The 21,037-nt window shown below is 38.9% G+C and overlaps 1 protein-coding gene across 1 annotated transcript in view; it reads right to left on the bottom strand.

Annotated features, from left to right (window-relative positions):
* Positions 1-21,037, bottom strand: part of PRKN (parkin RBR E3 ubiquitin protein ligase) — a 1,279,940-nt gene that overhangs the window by 472,725 nt on the left and 786,178 nt on the right. The gene's annotated exons all lie outside the window — the stretch shown is intronic.

Below are 21,037 nucleotides of genomic sequence, written 5' to 3'. Positions count from 1 at the left end.
GGGTTGACACATTTTTCTGTAAAGGATCAGATAGTAAATGTTTTGGCTTTGTGTACCATATGTTTTCTCTCAAGAACTACTTAAGTCTTTCACTGTAACAGGAAAGCAACCATGGATAATACAAAGATGAATTAGTATGGTTGTATTCCAATAAAACTTGACTTATAAAAACAGGTTTTGGGCTGGATTTGGCACATGGATTTTAGTTTAGTGAGCCCAACTCCAGGGTAGTTAGCTTACCTGTTGTTGAACAATTGTGTCCTATTTTGAAAGGAGGGCTTACATGAGCATGAGCAAGTTTCTTTAGTTTTTTTTTTTTCAGGTGAATGAGATTTTTTTCAAATGGCACACATTTTCAATTTAGCTAGGCATGTGTGTGAGTGTGTGAAGATATGTCTCTACTGATTTAACACATCAATTTGATTTCAACATTTTTAGATACAGCTCACTAAGCAGAGTATCAGTTCAAAGCAGTTCTAGCAGACTCAGTTTGAAAAATAACAACATTGGTGTGTTATTAATGCTGCCATTCCTATACCCAGCATGGTCTCTCCTGTCAGGTTCATTAACAGTAATCCAAGTGTGACTTCAGGTAATGATCACTTCAAGTGAACTCAAGTCTATTGCCAAGGTGTGAAGTTATAAAGGCAAAGATACAACTTCACGGAGAAGCAAATCATTCATGACCTTAACATCAAATAAGTGTTAAATGGCCACCGGGTATCAGTTAGGCAAGTTTTGCTATAGCGTCCAATTATCAAATTTACCAGTGAAGAGTCACTCAGTAGACCATATGTAACAAATGACCAAGAATCTGAAACTCATAAATTGAGAGTTAAAAATATATTTGCCATCATTCCTTCTCATAGGTAAGCTAGAGGAATATATAAAGCAGGTACTAATAATGGAACAAAATAACAGAGGGGTAGTCATTTCAAAAGATACTTGAAAAAGTAATTGAGCCCTTTCAATAACCTTTTATCATTAAAGAAATATTAATTACAAACAATTTCTGATTGTGTATACACTGGCTATTATGTTGTAGAATAGAAACATGATTCCTTTTAATATTTAACATTGGCTCTACAAATTTATAGGTTGAAAATCAGATAGTGCTCATTTTGAAATCAAGAACTCTAAAAAGTCAGACATTAGTAGGACACCATCACATGGTGTGAAGACTGGGTATGCCTTGTGGCTTGGAGAAACTCTGATGTGCTGGCAACAAATCAAGCTGTCAAGACAGTAAAGGCCAGAGTGGTCTAGAGACTTCTGCTGGCTAAATATCCCCTTTGCCTATTCCCTTTATAGTGCTAATGGAACCCATGAACATACTGTTCTAAAGTGAGCCTGAAACAGCATTCTCTTGGGTGAAATGTTCTCTCTCGGTTGGCGGGGAGAATCTTTCCTCCTTATTCTAATCCTTGCTCCCCACAGAGGAGGAAGAACATTGTGTTTATCTCAGGGATCGTAACGTGAAGGCTGGTGGCATGGAGGCAGCTCTGTATGGAATGGGTAATTGCTTGGTTGTGCCTTTCAATTACCTACATCACAGCTGTGCTTCTAGATTAGTCAGACACAGTGAGGCTTCTGTTTAAAGTTGCCTTTATGAAACTCGACAGTGTCTTCACACACATGCCAAAAAGCTGGGATTACGTAGGGGCACAATCAAATGGGCTATGTGGACTAATTGCATCTCTCTCTCTCTTTTCATATTTCAGTTAATTAAAAAATGAAAAGCTACATTTCTGGTGTTTCTAAGAGTTAACAAAAACACTCCTATTTCTTACTTGCTGGTCAGATTTTAAGAAATGTGGTTATGTTTATACAGATGGTTTCAGTGCTCTAGCAAGCCTGAAAAATGAATGTTGTACCAAGAAAAATGTGGCTAATATTTATGTGAAACAGTGATGCTGGCAATAATAATTCTATGGTATAATCCCTCTGAGAAAAAATAAAATGAACTTGATTAATCTTAAAGCACTCTATAGCAGAGCTAGGAACTTTGCATTATTGCTTGCTGCTTTTTGTTAAATGTAGAATCTACTTGTACATTTTTTAAAAATTTATTCATTTGACAGGGAGAGAGCACATGACCAGGGGGGAGGAGCAGAGGAAGAGAGAGAAGCAGACTCCCCACTGAGCAGGGAGCCAGACTTGGGGCTTGATCCAGGATGCTGGGATCATGACCTGAGCTGAAGGCAGATGCTTAACTGACTGAGCCACCGAGGCACCCCTACTTTTGTAAAGGTCTTTTTGGACTTTTCAAACATACCATGCCTTCAATTTAAAAAGTTAAAATCTCGTCTATTAGTGTATAATGACAAGTGTATAGATTTTTTCTTTTTTTAAGATTTTATTTATTTGACAGAGTGTGAGGGATAGAGAATCTAAAGCAGACTCACAGCTGTGAGATCATTACTGAAGCTGAAACCAAAAGTTAGATGCTCAACTGACTGAGCCACTCAGGCTTCCCAGCAAGTTTACAGTTTTAAAATCTTTGGTCATTAAGAAAATATTAATTGCAAATTTAAAAATGCATTAATAGAAGGAAAGAAAAAAATAGATACTGTGGACTTTCTTTCATTGTAGTTATGTTTTAATTTCTTTCTTCATTTAACTAATATTTGTTGAGTGCCTACTTTTGACAGATCATTGGTGAAGTTCTTCCCTTGAGTAGAACATTTCTCTGGATCTCTGTGTGTGCAAGCTATAGCAAAGGCAATCCAAGTCTACCTGTGAGTGGAAAGTCCAGGTCCCATGGGTGGTTAAATGGGGCTTGGGAATAAATTAATATACCATTCTAAACTCCTTTTCAGTATAATCTTGGTCATCTTAAGTTTCCTCTCCCTGAACAACTCACTGGGTACCTCTGCCCTTTTACCCCTTCACCACCAAACTCCCTCTTTCTGGTACAATCACCATCACCTCCCAGTCTTGAAACTCAGGAGTCATGGGCACCCTGAGAAACTTAGAAGCCAGCACATAACCCCCCCACCAGCTCCCTGCACCAAGAGAATGACCAAATTCTAGTACGGCTTCCAGCAGCATGAGGCCCTGTCCCAAGGATGAGCCCAGCTCCCTGGTTAAAATGCCTGCCTGGGAAAGCTCAAGACTGCCAGAAGAACTTTCTTTGAGCATTCATGAAGAAGGGCTTATTATTGTGAATATGTATCTCTTACAATTGAGACTGTCCTTCTTAAGCACCTGAGAGTGACTCATTTGAAATGCACTCATCAGGAAGGATATGGGGCCTCCCTGTCCCTGTCCCTGTGGCAGGATGGAATCCCTCCTTTATAACTGCCAACTAGCAGACACAGCTGTCCCACAGGTGTTCACACTGATCAGATCAACCCTTTGCCCTGGTTCATTCACTGACTCACTGAGCCCTGCTCTCCCCTCCTTCCTGCTCACCCTAAATTGCCCAGTCACGTTTGCACAAATCAGAACAGAGTTCAGCTCTTTCCCACTGTCCGTGGGTGCTGAGTAAAGCCATTTTATCAAATGTCCAGCTGTGTTTTACCTTTGGCAGCTGCCATTTCCCCTTTCCCACATGCAGACAATCCCATAAGCCTATTGATTCTTCTTTGGGATGTGTCACCATCTAGTGTTTCTTTTCAGGTGAGATATAAATGTTATGCATATTTCCAAGATCTGATATTAATTGCAAGAAGTTCTAAGAGTTCCTACTTGAGCTGTCATGGAGGCAGGGTGACTATTAGTTTCCTATGGCTGCTGCAGAAAAATCCACACAGACTTGGTGGCTTAAAACACGGGAAGGTTAGCCCCACACAGTTTTGGAGGCCAGAAGTCTGAAATCCTGCAGAGCTGTGCCTCCTCTGAAGACTCTGGTATACAATCTGTCCTTTGCCTCCTCCAGCTTCTGGTGGCTAGCTTGGCATTGAGAATTTGGCTATATCTCTCCAATATCTGCCTCTGCGTTCACATCTTCTCTGTGTGTCTCTTATCAGGACACTTGTCACTGTATTTAGGGTCGACCAGGTAATCCAGGATGATTTTCTTGCATCAGGATCCTTAACTTAATTAAATCTGCAAAGACCCTTTTCTAAATAAGGTCACATTCACAGAGGGTAGGCCATGAACATACCATTTTGGAGGCTGACATTCAACCCACCCCAGTAAAATAGTTCCTTCATGTCCCTGAAGTGGACACACAGGCCTCCTGATCTTGGAGCTGCCCACAGACTCCTGAACACAAGAGTCAAGGTAGGGAGAACAAACATGAGTGTTACGCCATGTGACTGGACCTCAGACCTCAGGCTGGCTGTGTGAGCTTCTGCGGGTCACCATAGAACAAGATGAGGCCTCTCATGGTGGTGAATGAAAGTTGCAGCAATGTTGATTTATCACCCTGCTTCTCACGATTTTACTTTTACTTCCAGTTGCTATCTTGCTATGGGATGCTGGGTAGGGGATATAGCTTAAATAGTACTGTTAGGAAGACTTCTAGAGGGTTGTTAGAGTTGCTAAAATCTCAATCAAGCCTTGGTTTGAGGCTGGCTCACTGGGGTCTCACTTGTGCTGCATAGCACACTTCATGGTATGACCCTCTGTTAGTAGAGACATTCTGAGGATGGGCATGGCATGGCAGCTATCAAGGGAGCAGAGGGGGAGGGCACATGGTAAAAACAATTTCGCTTTTTACCCGCAACTTTGCTCACCTCAGTCCACCACATGGGGGGCTAATAAGGAAAGAAATAAATGAGCAACCAATTAATCAAATATAGACCAAGGAGATCTCAAGAGTACAAATTCCTATATGTTTCTCTAATACTACCCAGCCTGGGACAGTGGAAAAAAAAAAAAAGATTGTTTGGTCAGCTGAGCTCTATTTCACAAACAATAGTCAGTAGTGACTTGGAAAAGAGGGGAGTACAATATGTAGCAATAAGGTCGGACTACAAAGGGGATGCCTGTTGCTCAACATGGGAGCAGGGCAGTGGCTTCCCTTCCATTCACATGTCAGAAGGTAGGTAACTGTGATGGCCAAAGTGACACAAAGAGCAACTAAGAGCAATGCATTTCTGAAATGTTCAGACATAGAGCTATTTCCTCATTTCTGTTTTCCTTAGAGAAAGAGTATGACAGTCAGGAGCACAAGGGCACCTGATCACACAGCAAGAATCACGCTAGAGACACTCATAAAACAGTAATGTGTACATGAGATGGAACCTTTTCAGACTCTTAAAAACATCACATGAGATGAACTAATTTTGACTTAGATGCAAAGGTCAGAAAGAATCAAACAAATGTTTTTGTGCTAATATTACCAGCAAAGTGTCTGAAAGTAAGCAAAGCATCAAAAAGACACTTGAAATTGTTAGTTGAAAATGGTTTGCATGCAATTATTCCATCTATTTTTGTGATGTTCTTTTATAGAACACATTTATCCCAAAAGCACATTCAATTTTTAAGACAGAAGAATAATATGATTTTCCACAGATTAAAAAATATATATTTGTTTCACACAGACTTCTCTTACTTTCCTGTTTCTAATTACTATTCATTGTTTGTTTTTAATGGGAAAAAGTTCTGCATTGTTGTCCATGATTTACATTAAACAATCTGCTCTGAACTCCCAAACATAAATTAATTTAATGTAAAAATATCTATAAAATAATTTATGTTGAATAAGTATGTCTTCCTTTTCCTACAAATGTGTATGGGATGGTGTCCTACTCTTCAGTGGAAATGAGTTCGGAAGATATTTACCTATGTGGACTCTCAAAACTAGAGTCTGATATTTCCCAGGAGCAACAGTGAAGTCGGTCTGGATAGGATAATAACCTAGTCATCAGCACTACTGCACAAGACAACTGGAAATCCTCAGTGTTCTCACCTCTACCTCCCATCTGAAAAGCCACAGGGTAGTAGAGTGGGCTGGGGATGCTTGTGCACAGTTTCAATACTTTTAGGTATACAGTTTCTAATATGATTGCTATATTTGGGTATGCAGAGGATGTCGGTTAAGAGCCGGGGCAACTAATAGACCTAAACCTTTAGAAATAACTCAGATTTTGGGAACAGCCTTAGTTTTGCTTTCAGAGCTTGCTCTGGCTTGAGCAGAGGGTGGGGTGAGAAGGAAATATTGAGGAACAGATTCCCATCTGGACTAGAATCACAGCTGACTGGAACGCCCTTCCTGGCACTGACTGGTCTACGGCCAGTGCTGGAGCCCATGTGGTGGGTCTTGAATTGGAGCCAGACTCTGAACCATGTATTATTCATTATCTGAACAAGGCATACATGTTTCTATTCATCAGTCTGTATATTTTAAATGTATGCATCTGTTCCCCATTGTGGGATGATTCTTCACCTTTCACACTGAAATCGTAAAACCTTGAAAATGTCTATCTGCCTTTTATCATGTGGTAGTATTTTCCCTTTTTTTTTCTCCCCTCTTCTGTAAAGTGTCTCAAAAGGACCAGATAGTAAATATCTTAAGGTCTGAGGGCCATACAGTCTCTCTGTTGCAACTACTCAATGTGACTGCTGTAACTCAAAAACAGCCATTGGCAATCCATAAACAATAGAATATGGTTGTGTTCTATCAGAGCCTTATTTATGGGCACTGAAAATTGAATTTCATATCATATGATATCATATATCGTATTTTATTTATTTTTAAAATACAACCTTTTAAATACATAAAATCTAATCAAAGTCCATGGACTTGGCAAAAAGAGGTGAGGCCATAATGTACCAACCTCTGGTCTACAACAAGGTCATGGGAAAGTTAGTCTTTACACAAGTGTAAAGATAATGATGTGAGTAAAAGACAAAGGTGATAATGATGACCTCTACTTAGGTTAATTACATAAAGAGGTAAATGCTTGATGTGATAAGTTATCTGCGATGAAGGTCACGGATTAGAGCCAGGAGAACTAGGTTTCAGTTTATCTGGAACCTGTTAGTAGTCTTGGAGAAAAAACTAAAATTTCTTTAATTCCATTTTTTTTCTGTTGTAAATCGAAATGGCTTATAAAATTTCTAAGATCATTTTTACCATGAAGATTATTTTCATCCTCACGTTTATGGCTTTTGCTTTCCCTTGTATAACTAGCTACCTGCTTATTGTTTTACCTCTATCATATACAATTATAAGAAGTAAGATCTTAAAATAGGAGGTGACTGCTATAATTGAAAATGAATACTTTTCTCTAATTTGTCTTTAAAGCACAGGGCATTTGCAGAAAAGCACAACCTTTACAACTGCTGATGATTTATAGCATATCATCAACAAGCATACATTTTGAAAAAGCTAAGAAATATAAAATCAAAGTAGAATATAAATTATTCAGCAGAGAAGTCCAATTACAAGGAGAAAAAAAATATTTGGGTGCATATAGCTTACCTCTTGCTGTCATCAAAAGCATTTGGAAGGATTAGGCCCTGTAGCAGGTACCAGAGCCCTACTGATTTAGACTTTCATGGCTGATGTGCTGTATTTTATTGTGTAATATAATTACAATTATGTTTTCTAAAAATTTTATTGTCCAGCATTTACATAACCTATAAATGGCATAATAAATGATCTATAAATAATAATGTGGAGTTCACTGGGACTGAACCACATTTTTACATTTTTCTCAAGCAGAACATGCTGCAAAACAGAAAATATTTTCAAAAAACAAAGGGGAGGTATTTATGGCCAACAGACATACATCTTTGATTTCTCCCTCTTTGCTTTGTCTGCTTAGACTCCACGCCCTGTGGGTCCCCACATTGAGAAAGCTCCTCAGCCATCAGCTGCATCTCATTTTTCTGCCAGTGTATTTACTGTCTTCTTCTAGGAGCAGATCATGAATCTAGGACACAGAAAGCTCCAAAGAAGGTTTCTATGAATGGAAGAGGTTTGGGCAGTCCTCAAATGGTTTATGTGCCAGGACAACGCAGCTGCATTGAGTCAAATTATTTGCAAAAGTTTAATGTAGTTTATTAATTGATTTCAGAAGACTTTGGTCCCATTTTATTGTCTTTTTTCTTGCCTCTTTACTCAACCAGTAAACAAATATACCTTGTTTATTGTATACAAACAAAATACCAACCAGCTATGTCATGGGGGTGAAAGGAAGGATTTATTCTAATGTGAAGACACTGGCCTGTCCTCAGGGTGCCCTGGGACTTGGGAAGACAAGTAACACAGACAAGACGGTGGTATAGGCAGCCCACCATGGCCCACCCCACAATGAGTGATACTGATTCCAAGTGTTGTGACTTATAAAGAAAAGGAGATGATTGCATTTTGTGTCCTTTAACTTTATCTTCAGTTAGATGTAAGCTAATTCAGTAGCAGGCCACACCAAGCAAAGCTGGATAAATCTTGCCATAGTATCATCTTATGCATTCCCAAATCAAATACACTTAATATAATTATCTCATGTTCCTCTTTTTAGAATTATTCATGCCACTGTTTCCTTTGTTGGCATGAATCAGGACTACCAGCATAAATTTAACATGATTTATTTACTCTTCTACCAAAATACGAATATTTTAAATGTTTCATGATCAGAGGGTTATCAATATTTTATATTAATTGCATAGAAAAGATATCAGTGCAACTATTTAAAAATTCTTCTGTCCTATGAAGAAAAGGCAGTAAGAAAGAAGCAATGAATTATTAATAACTATTAATAATTGATGGTACACTATGTGCCAGGGATGGTGCCAAATTTTTATGGACCTCACCCCCTCTCACCTCCTCAAAGCTAACTACTATCCTAATATCCAAAACTATAGTTTCATTTTTCCCTCATATATACATATGAGAAAAATCTTTTTCTTAAAGATTTTATTTATCAGGGCACCTGGGTGGCTCAGTGGTTAAGTGTATGGCTTTGGCTCAGGTCATAATCCTGGAGTTCTGCGATCAAGTCCCACATTGGGCTCCCTGCAGGGAACCTGCTTCTCTCTCTGCCTATGTCTCTGCTTCCCTCTCTGTGTATCTCTCATGAATAAATAAATCGGAGAAGGACAAACATTATATGTTCTTAGACATTTGGGGAATATAAATAATAGTGAAAGGGAATAGAAGGGAAGGGAGAAGAAACGGGTAGGAAATATCAGAAAGGGAGACAGAACATAAAGACTCCTAACTCTGGGAAACAAACTAGGGGTGGTGGAAGGGGAGGAGGGTGGGGGTTGGGGGTGAATGGGTGACGGGCACTGAGGGGGGCACTTGACGGGATGAGCACTGGGTGTTATTATGCATGTTGGCAAATTGAACACCAATAAAAAATAAGTGTATTATTCAAAAAAATAATAAATACATACATACAGACAGACAGACAGACAGACTTTATTTATCTAAGAGAGAGCAGGAGTGGGGGTGGGGTAGAGGCAGAGTGAGAGGGAGAATCAGACTCCACACTGAGCAGGGAGCCCAATGCAGGGCTCCATCCCAGGACTTCAAAATCATGACCAGAGCAGATATTAACTCTTCTCATGTAACAGTAAGTGGAATTTACTGTATAGTAGAATCAGATACCTAATTTGCAGAGTCCCCTGCAAAATGAAAATGCAGGTCCCCTGTTTGAAAACTACAAGAAGGTAAAAGCAGAGCACTGAACCCTGCATAGGGCCCTTGTGGAGTGGAACCATATGCAACTCACAGATCACACACCCATGAAGCTGGCCTTGTTATACAGGATACCAGAGATAAATACACTATATTTTATATCTCAATCCCACTATTGCTGGACATAGCTAAATAGTCTCCATTCCTTGACTATTTTGAATGGTGCTGCTGTGAACCCTCTTAGGAATCTTTTGGTGAAGATGTAGGATCATCTCTACTGGGTATACAGTTAATGAGCGGAATTGTAGAGTGGTAGGTATGCCCATGTTCAGCTCTGGCAGATACAAACACAAATTTGTTGCATCAATTTACACTTCCTCATAGTTCAAAACTTAAAATACAGAGTTCTAATTGCTCCATATCCTCATCTCCACTTGAAATGTTCTCTTCTCCTCCTGGGCATATGTTTAAAGCACATATTCCTCCATTCCACCCCAGATCTAACTAAACCCATGCCACTAGCATTCTGTCTGGAGTCTGTGTCTTTCAAAACTTCCTCAGTGATTCTTCATGAGGCCAAGTACAGGACTGCTGCTAATCAACTGGGCTATTTTACAACATACCAAGAAAAGAGTCTTGGTGCCAGGGAATCATACATGAATTGAATGACTGAGCATACTGACACAAGATCATTCCCTCTCTAAGAAGACATGGACAACAGAGCTGACTGGAAATAGCCAAGCCAGGAATATTTTGCAAGGTTTTTCCAGCACTACCATGAAATTGAAGGTCAGTGTTTCCTGCCACAGTGGTTGTAAAAGGGTTTGTGAGAAAGGGCAAGGTAGTTTCTTCCTCCAAGTTACAAATAAGCTGGTCTGAGAACACACTTTGAAAATAACCATTATAAAGTCATTTTCATTTTCAACCTTCTAATTTTTATTTTAGACAACCAAAGTAAAATCACATCATTTTACATAATTATAGTGTATTTTAAAGCTTTTCTTTTTTGTTTCAAATCTGCAGGATATCCACTTAGCAACGGCATGCCATTTTCTTCTATTTTTTACATTGTAGGCATATGCATATTAGAAGTGGATGCATATGCACCGAATGAAGGGAATTCTGTCAAAATATATTGTACTTCGGGGGAGAAGCTTTGAGTCTGATACTACCAGCAATATAAACAGTAGCTTGGGATTCAAATGTATCATATTTGTACGCTTTTCATGTTTAATTTTAGAAGAACATATTCATGGGAGTGCTATATGCAGATGCGGCTATCTCTGAAATATCCTATTAAAAATGCTAATAGACAACGCATTGCAATATTTTATATTTTCAAAGCAAAAAATCATTCACGACAAAAAAAAATCTCTTCTGCCGTTGTGGCATATGTATATGGTGCACATGCTTTTCTTTGTTAGATAACATAGGCTAAGATATATTATAAAAATTAGCATTTCTGGCCATCTTTCCAAAATTGTATTTTTAAGTGTGTACATTTACAGCATGAATGTAAAGCTCTGTAACAATGAGAGATATTGTTCTCTCATACTGTCATATTCAAAGATCATATTCTTTGTAACATATCCAATCTGTTATTAACATATGCTTGTCTTCATTTCAGAAATGTGAGTACATGGGTAATTTATATCACCAGAAATATGCACATCTCTAAATCTCTATTTTATTTTCCCATATGATATTGGTATTATGGTATTCTCTGCAAGTGGAATACCAGAGCATTATCTTAATATCTGCCCTCAAAAAGCCACACTGCCTAGGTCAGTTTTTTTTTTTTTTCTAGCCAATCAACACTTTATTTTTCCAGTCAACACTTGCACAGATGTTACTGTCCACGTCCTGACCCTAGTAGGGGGGTCCCACCACACTGGGAACATCCATGGCCCCTAGAGAGCAGTCTCTTTAAATCTTCCTAGGATAGTAAGAAAGCCCTTCATCCCAACAGGATGGAGCTGCTGCTCACTAATGCAGTGCTGGTGCACGTGCTGTGGGATTCCCACTCTCCTCCCTTCTCAGGGAAGTTTGGGATGAAGTAGGGCAACGGTGCAGTGGAGTTTTTGTGAGCTACAGTGACCTAAGCGCATAACCACTGGCCTGACCTACCACTCCAGGTTTAGTCTGTACCACCCAGACAAGAGCCTCCTTGAAGCTTAGCCACAGCCTGCTGGGAAGGAGGAGCTGGCAAAGAGTGCAGAGTGAGCTGCAAAGGACAGGACACAGCCAGGAAATAAAGCAGAGAGGGACATGGGACAGGAGAGGAAAAGGATAAAGTGCCCAAACTAAACCACCAGTGGGACACGAGGACAGAGCAGCACAGGTCCCTGAGGATAGGAGGAAAATAGAAAGGGCCAGACCACCAGGGCTTGAGGCATAGTGGAATGAGAAGAGAGATGAGGCAGGGAGGCAAGTGCAGGGTGGGAAGGACTTCCCTTAGCCCTGTTTCCGCAGTTCACAGGATGGGTGGTGGGTCCTCACAGTTAGATGACATTTGCTGCCTGGAAGGAGATCCATTTGTATTCCTGGATCCAGGTGTCTCACAAGAAGATGGCACTTTCCAGATATTCCCTTCCTTCCCTTTCCTTCCTCTTACCTTGCTTCCATTCAAATCATCAGTAATCATGGAGAAATGGAAAATTAGCCTAGTCTGTGCTTGGGCATCTGGGTGGCTCAGTTGACTGAGCATCTGCCTTCAGCTCAGGTCATGATCCCAGGGTCCTGGGATAGAGCCCTGTGTCAGGCTCCCTGCTCAGTGGGGAGTCTGCTTCTCCCTCTGCCCCTCCTACCCACTTGTGCTTGCTCCTGCTCTCTCTCTTTCAAATAAATGAAATCTTAATAATAAGAAAACCTAGTCTGTGCTTTCATGGTGTTTTAGGCTGTTGAGACTGCTGTAACCAATTACCATAGATGAAGTGGTTTATAAACAACAGAAATGGACTCCTCACAGTTCTGGAGGTTGGCTACCCAAGTCAAGGGACAGCAGATCCAGTGTCCAATGAGGATTGCTTCCTAGTGGCCTTTGTCTTGACTAGCTGTGTCCTCACATGGTGGAAGGGGGAAGGAGTTCTCTTGGGTCTCTTATGAGAACACTGATAATGTGCATGAGGCTCCACCCTCAAGACCTAATCATTTCCCACAGTTCCCCCATCCTAATGCTATCATTAGTGGTTAAGATTTCAACATACAGATTTTGTGGAGAAAACAAACATTCGGTCTATGGCACCTGGCAGAAAAAAAGGGCAGGTTCAGTTGTTCCAAAAAAGTATCAGAAACAAACCTTTAGACTTAGGCATGATGTTCAGGATTCCCAGAGCCTTTGCCAACGTTCCCCTACTTAACACCTGACCAATCACTTAAGATAGAGCTTCGAGAAAAGCAGTTATTTGCTGTTGTTAATTTCTAAACCATCACACAAACAAATGTGTTCATGTAAAAATAAAATCTCTCAGCTGCTCCTTTAAGACACATAAGAATAGAAAGAAGTGCCTTATCAATGATGCTGCAGATCTTTTGCCCTCTTCCCCTGTTCACACTTCCCACAAAATTCTGGTAAGAACTGGAAACCAGTTTCCCTGGAAAACAGATGTTAGGGAGCACAGCCGGTATCCTGAATGGGCCTGTTCCGGAACACATCGGCAGTCAGGCAGCTGCAGAAAACAGACACAGATGCCAGGGTCCAACGCAGGCTTGCTCATGATAATTGTGTTAGGTTTAGAGAAACAAGAAGGGCTTTTCCCCCTCCTTTTTTGGTGAAATAGGCGGCACCGAGAGGGGGAAATTTGCGTGAATTGCCAGCATCAGAAAAATGAGATTCTAACACAGGGGAACAGGCCAGTCTGACAGGTCCAGTGCTGCCCAGAGGGAGCCTGGCATGGTTTAGAACAGCACACTCTTCACAAATGACCAGATCCCAGGACACCAGCTGCAAACAGGGGTTGCTGCCACATTACATAGGAGTCAAAGCCAAAAGGGAAGAGCTCTGCCAAATTTTATTAAGATCCATAAGGATCTAATGACCAAAAAGTTACAAAACGGACAGTGACACTTTGTTGTCTCCTAGAAAATTGGAATTCAGTAAAATTTAAGGTTATATGTCACAGGATGTAAACATGCAGGTCCTCATGATGCCACAGAATGGGAAGGGCCAAGAATACTAGTCCCACTTCACAGATAAAGAAATTGAGATGCGAAAGATCATTAAAAACAGGCAATGTGAAGATTATTGCTCCTTTGTTTTAGACAGGTTATCCACTTTCTCACAACTTTATAAGATATTCTGGAACACCCATCCTAAGTCTTTTATCTTTCCTGATGTTGGGGAGTAGGACAACTGGCCAGTTAATACAGGCATGCTGGGATGCAGGGCTAGGGAATCTGAAATCTATACAACCACCCACTGCACCCTCCCTGTTCAAATATGTGAACACTGTTGGTGGGTAGATGGTCACTTCTGCTCCTCCCCAACTCTCTCTAAAAGAAAATAAAAGATCTTTAAAAATTAATTAATTAATTAATTAATTAATTAACTAATTTTATATTTAACCAAAAGATTCAACAAACATTTTTGGTAGAGAAGCATAATTAAATAACATAAATTCTCCAAAAGGTGGCTTAATCATATGCTTTAGAAACCACAACACTGAAGGTTGGTAACAGTGTCTATCCAGAAGAGGTAACTAGAAAACACTTGACATAAGAGAGAATGACAAAATAGTTTTCTTTTTTTTCTTTTTGCTCTCAAAATTTCAACCTATAGAGGGATAGCAAAGTGACATAAAATGTAGCATTAAAATCATTTGCAATTAAAATTTATTTAACTGGGATCCCTGGGTGGCGCAGCGGTTTGGCGCCTGCCTTTGGCCCAGGGCGCGATCCTGGAGACCCGGGATCGAATCCCACGTCGGGCTCCCGGTGCATGGAGCCTGCTTCTCCCTCTGCCTGTGTCTCTGCCTCTCTCTCTCTCTCTCTGTATGACTATCATAAATAAATTTTAAAAAAAATTAAAAAAAAATTATTTAACTATGTCTGAAAGCACTTCCTTCTGGGGAGTATTTTTCACAATGGGTCAATGGTATATGTTACCAAACATATTTTAGAGTGTCATGAAATGCACAATGATGATAGAAAATGCTCATGTCTTGAGATGCACTGGGATATTTCTAACATGGTAATTATTGTGAAGATGTGTCCTATCAACTAATTTCACCAGTTAAGTATGCCTATCAGTTTATATAGCATGAAAATGAAATTTCAAAACCTGCAATAATACATAGCAGACCACTGCTATGAGTTGAATTTCACTCTGTAGCTTAGTTTCATTTTAAGATTCTACTGTGACATATTTAGCTAGAGAAAGATATTAAAGATATTAAACCCAACTCTTGTGTATTTAATATAATTCAACTCAAATGTTGCATACCTTCACCTTATTTTTTGTGACCTTGGTGTAGGGCTATCTTTTAACTGTATGATTTCAATGTGAATAGCAATTCTTTTCTCAAGTAATTTATTTTTACTGTCTTTTCTGTAATTCCTCATTTCATTGAAATAGCAAATCTGCCCACAAGTGAATACTCTTAACTATTTAGCACATAGAGTAATGTGATAAAATTAGCTCCTGCACTTTCTCTGAACCTGTAGTATTCACATGAATCTAGATGGATGGTTATCCATGTGTATCTATATGAGAAATATATATTTATTATCTAAGCAAAGGGTCAGCAAACCTTTTATGTAAAGGATCAGAGAATATATATTTTAGATTTTGTATGCTATAAGGTCTCTGTTGCAACTACTCTTCTCTGCCACTGCAGCAGGGAATGAAGCCCTGTAGGTAATGGGCTGACTGTGTTCCAATAAAACTTTATTTACATAAGCACCAAGCATGGTTTATAGACCTCTGGTCTACACTTTTTTCATTCAGAAATGTGGCGATAGACCAGCTACATCAGCATTAACTAGAAGCTTGTTAGAAATGAATACTCACAGGCCCTGTTATAAACCTATAGAATCTGAACTTGGCATTCTTCAAGATGCCAGGGCAATTCATTGTATATGGCAGTATGGGTTTATCTCCACCATGGAGATTGGCTTCCACTTAGATTCACAGAGCAGATAAAGGAGGTTTCACTACTTGGTTTAGTTGTCCATCCTGGGATCAGGACAGTTAAGCCCTTAGTCCTCTGATTATATACTGCTATGTGCTCATATCCAGCGTAGTATCCCTGTGACTTTTTTCACATCCCTTTGTCCTGTAGAATGACATTCTCTAAACTAAGCCGCCAGCATCTCTCTTCCTCCCTCCCTCTCTCTCTCTCTCTCATACATGCAAATGACAATATCTATTTATACAATTTTTAAATTATGAAATCAAGATAAAGCTATGAATTAACAATTAGTCAGCCATAAAGATGGACACTGGTGACCTCATTCAGACTGTATATCCCTCATGATGTGCAGAGAACCACATTTCCTGGTGAGCGAGGGGGTTTCCATCTCACACAGAGCTAGCAGTGCGCCTCCATCAGCGTAATGCTGTTTCCTTCCCAACTATTGCAATATAGACTGCTGGTTTACGCTTGTGGGATTGAGTGAAATATGTTCTCTAGGCTTCGCTGAATAAGTCTTCCCAGAACAAATGCTTCTAAGTGTTTTCTGCAAAGAAACTGTAAAAACTAAAAGAATACTAATAATATAAACACAATTAAGCAGCATGGAAATGAGAGAGTGGAGATATTTCTTAGTCACTATGTTCCACTCATGTATTACATTTTGAGATAAACATCATGGTAAGAATTATAATTCTCAACTTGAAATAATAAATAAAATGATTATATGACAGATTTATATTCACTGTCATTAAAAATACATATTTCTCTAAGGAGATTTCAGCTAATCACTTGATAAAGCCACTATTAAGATAAATCACTAGTAAGATTTTTATTTTTTTTATTTTTTTTTTTACTAGTAAGATTTTTAAAAGCTAAGCATTCAGAACATGGAACTAAACTTCTACAAAGTTTTAAATCATGTGACATTTATCTCAGTACTTTAAAATTTTCCCAGAATTGAAAGAAGAATGATGTAGATGTCTCTGGAGGTTTTTGTTATTGTTGGGTTTTTTTATTGTTGTTTGTTTGTTCCTTACTAGTGAAAACAAAGCTATCTACTTTAGAGGAAATTTCTTCCCACTGCAACAAAATTGGTTGAAATCATACACAAAAAAATGACATGGCAATAGATTGGAATACATTTGTCAAACTTACTCTTGAAAGATGTATGGGAAATATCCTCAAAGATCTTAAGAAGCAGGTATTAGAATGGATAGGGTACAGAAGTAATGCTGGATATAGATCATATACCATAGCTTATAGCTTTTATATTCTTGTCCAATAACGTGGGTGGTGAAAAACCTATTTTTGTAAACGATTTTTCAAAAATTATTAATTTTAACTTACTAAGGAAAGTTTTACTGTGAAAGATGTGGTCTTAATATAAACAGGTTCTTGGATTAGAAAATATTTGATGGGCATGATGGGGGACTATACCATGAATGGAACAGTTCTCTTGTTTAGAGAAAAGGATTGGAGCACAGTGTTTACAGAGGTGGCAATGAGAAGAGAATCCATTTATTACATGGTTTATATGTAAGACTCCAGTAAAAATGTTGAAGCAGAGGTAAAAAAGTGTTGTAGGTGTCATTGATGTGCTTAATTCTATAAAAACAAGACTCTTATAATGTGGCAGACTTTCCTCTATTGATTTGAATGAAATAGGGAATGACCATGAACATTATTTGTACCACACAGTTTCACTGTTGAACTTGTAGTGCCAACCTTAAAAGTACATGATATTCAAGTTACTCCCTTTTCCTTAAAAATCTGCTAACCTTTTCAAGGTAATCATGTGTGCTTGGGTGGGTGATGTACCAAACAATTTTAAGAAGCATCATTTCTATTTATATGATTTGTAATTTGTAGATTCACGTCTCTATTTAAAAAAAAAAGTCCAGAACACAGCAGTGTCATGAAAGGGGAATCTTTTTTTAAAATTTGCCACATGGGATAGTGGCTGGCCTGACTTCTTCTGTGATATCACATGTCTATTAGTAGAAATGCAGCTTAGTAGATATTTTAGAAAAAAAAAAGTTTTCTGTACTATTAGAGTAGATGTAATTTTTACCAAGCACAAAGTGCCCCTTTTCCCCTTTTAAGAGAACTGGGGCTTTGAGGAGAATGCTTTGAAAAAAGGTTTTTGGAAATAATTTTATGATTTTGTTTTTAAAAAATAATGTTTTGAAAATATATCTGCATCCTTAAAAATGCTTGCAAATAAAGTGGATTCTCCATTTAAAAATTATTCAAAAGAAGTATTTCAGTGAATTTTGAACCCAGCTACTCAAAAATGAAATAATGAAAACTGTCAATGAAAACTTCTAAAACTGTCAATGAAAAAATTTATTATTCACATTTCAAGAGAAATCATTGCCTAATTAATGGATGTGATTCAAACACTGATTCATGATTCAATAGGCAGTCAGTACTGTGGTCCTTCCATTTGGAGGCATTATTTCTGTGAATTAACATCTTCAGGTATGGTTGTGTGATTGCTGAATGTCAGAGCTCACTTTCAACCATCCTTATTACAACTCTGAAGACCTCCTGGATGGCTTCAAGAGGATTTCCAACCTTCCAATGCTACATCTGATGTCATGCTTTGTGACCTCAATAGTCATGTAAAACATTCACCCAGCCTCACCTCAATCTCTTTCTCCTCACATTGAATGGTCTCACCCTCCCCTCGACTTTGTCCACTCCTCGCACTGTTACACAACATAATAAGGCTTTTCGACCCCAGGCAGTGGCTCTGGTCCCAGCCAAAACCAATAGATCCAGTCTTTCTAGAGGAGAAGTTAAAATTTTTCCCCACTGATTCCAATACAATACCACAGAATCACTGGTTTAGGCTTATTGGTACCAATGCCTCAGCCATTATCTTGCTAATCCTCAAGCATCAGTTGATCACCACCTCTCACCTTAGCCCAATTCTTCACTTACAAAATTTTTCAACCTCAGCAGACCTTTCCATCTACTGACTCTATCAACTTTTCATTATCTATTACTCCCTGGTGTTCTTAGTTTCCTCCTTATCCAACTTAGACTTCGTGCTTCCTTTAACCCCTTTGCCAATTTCCTTCTGCAGAATACTTCCTGGCAACCCCCCAAACATGGCCGATTACAGTTCACATCATACTCTGTGCCTGCCTCTGAAGCTGACCTTGGGTGGATAAAAATTCACATCTTTACGCAGGGGTCTGAGTTGAAACACGATTACCCAATCCTCATTATTTGCATAAAGACTGCGCTTGAAGATAAAGTTGACCAGAAAAAAAAATAGAAATGAAAGAAGTATAGAATTTTTTTTTAAAGAATTACATTACTAGAAGAAAAAGCAACCATGAAGTCCAAGACTTAAAGAAGCAGGATACTTGAATGTCTCAGAAGAACATTTCAAAATGAAAAGATGGACAAAAGGAGTAAATTCTGGGGGCACCTGGGTGGCTCAGTCCATTACCTGACTTTGGCTCAGGTAATGATCTCAGGGTCATGGGATCAAGGTCTCAGTCGAGTCCAGCTCCCTGCTCAGTGGAGTCTCTTCCTCCCTCTCCTTCTACCCTTCCCTCTGCTCCTGCTCTCTCTATCTCTCTCACAAGTAAAGAAAATCTTTTAAAAAAGGACCAAATTCTGGAAAGAGAGAGAAATGGAGACCTGCATGTGAATTCTTGCAGGAATTCTAATTTATAAATGCCACAAACTAGACATAAACTACATGTCCTTCAGTGAGTAAGTGGACATTCTGTGGAGTAAGCACACGATGAATACTACTGAGCACTGGAAGGGATGAGCGACGCGTACATGCAACAATGCATGTCAAAGGCATTACACTGAGTACAACCAGTAAGTCTTCAAGGTTCCCTACAGTATGTTTCCATGTATGTGATGTTCTCAAAGACACCACTACAGTGATGGAGAACAGATAAGTGGGTGCCAGGAGTTAGGGTGTGACAGGGGATGACTGCGACAAGGGAAGAGTTTTGACGCCTGAGTATGGTGATAGTCACACTGATTTATACTTGTGTTAAATTAAGCTGTACATCAGAGGGAAAAGAAATTCAAACTGTAAGACAGTTTTTTAAAATTGTGCTGAGAAAATGCATTCATTAAGAGAAAACTTCTTTATTCAGAACTTTGTTAAAGAAATAGTACAAAAGGATTGGGAGAGTATGGGATAATGAAATCGCAACCTCCAATATATTTAACTTCTTTAAAAGGTTTTTTTAAATGATTTATTTTTCACTGCTAAGAAGCCTAAAATAGAATGTAGTAATTTTTGTAAGACTCTTCTCACCAAATCATACGTTTAATAAATCAATACATATTTGAACTGACATGTGCCTGAACAGCAGCAGCTGGGTCCTACAGCCTCTTGCTAGACCCAGGGGCCAGAATGGTTCTCATACCAGCTCTCCAGCTCCCAAATTCTATTATCCTGTCATCTCCCTTGTGTGACTATAAAGCAATGAGATGATTTATTCATTCGAGCCCTATGAAAATCAGTTCCTACTTTACAGTATTTTGAGACTGTTCTTATCTTACTTCCTATCTTTTAAAAAGGCTTTCTTTCTAATATAACATTTCTCAACATCACATTTATTCCTGAAAGAGTCTCTCTTCTCATTGCCAATCTCATCTTAGCAGGCCAACTTTCTTATTTTCCTCTGGGATGAAGGAGAAATGAATCCATTTCAGACAACAGTTTGCATATGGCAGCCTGGGGTTTGGCATCCCATTGCATTCAGTAAATGATACAGAGCTTTCAAACACTCTGGGCTTTGGGGTTCCATAATTGAGAGAGAGGTCAAGTATTGAGAATGTTTAGGGGGAAAAATTTCAAGATGTTTGAGAAATAGATCATTTTTGAAATGACAAAGAATAAATATATAATTTAACTCAAAGTAAAATTGAACAAAGGATTTATGTTAATTTAATAAGTAAGGTTATATGCATAAAGAGACCCTAGACCTTTGAAGCTGAAATATTTGCAAAGGAAGAGATTTTGCATTTTATAATGAAAACTATAATTTGACCTTGGGGCAGATTCTTGGATTTTTTTGTTTGTTTGTTGCTTTTCTTTTCTGCATAAGACCACTATAGAAGGTGCTTCTAAGCTATACTGATGTAAGGCAAATACCTACATAGTGTTTTTTCAAATGTCCTGAATGGAAGGAAAATTCCAGGGATGCCTGCATTGCTCAGTGGTTGGGCATCTGCCTTCCGCTCAGGGTGTGATCCCAGAGTTCCAGGATTGAGTCCCACATCCAGCTCCCCGAAGGGAGACTGTTTCTCCCTCTGCCTATGTCTCTGGTCTCTCTCTGTGTGTCTCTCGTGAATAAATAAAATCCTTAAAAAAAAAAAAGAA

Source organism: Vulpes vulpes, chromosome 1 (assembly GCF_048418805.1).
Source record: "Vulpes vulpes isolate BD-2025 chromosome 1, VulVul3, whole genome shotgun sequence".
In the NCBI taxonomy this organism is placed as follows: domain Eukaryota; kingdom Metazoa; phylum Chordata; class Mammalia; order Carnivora; family Canidae; genus Vulpes; species Vulpes vulpes.
This window is presented reverse-complemented; position numbering and strand designations above follow the sequence as displayed.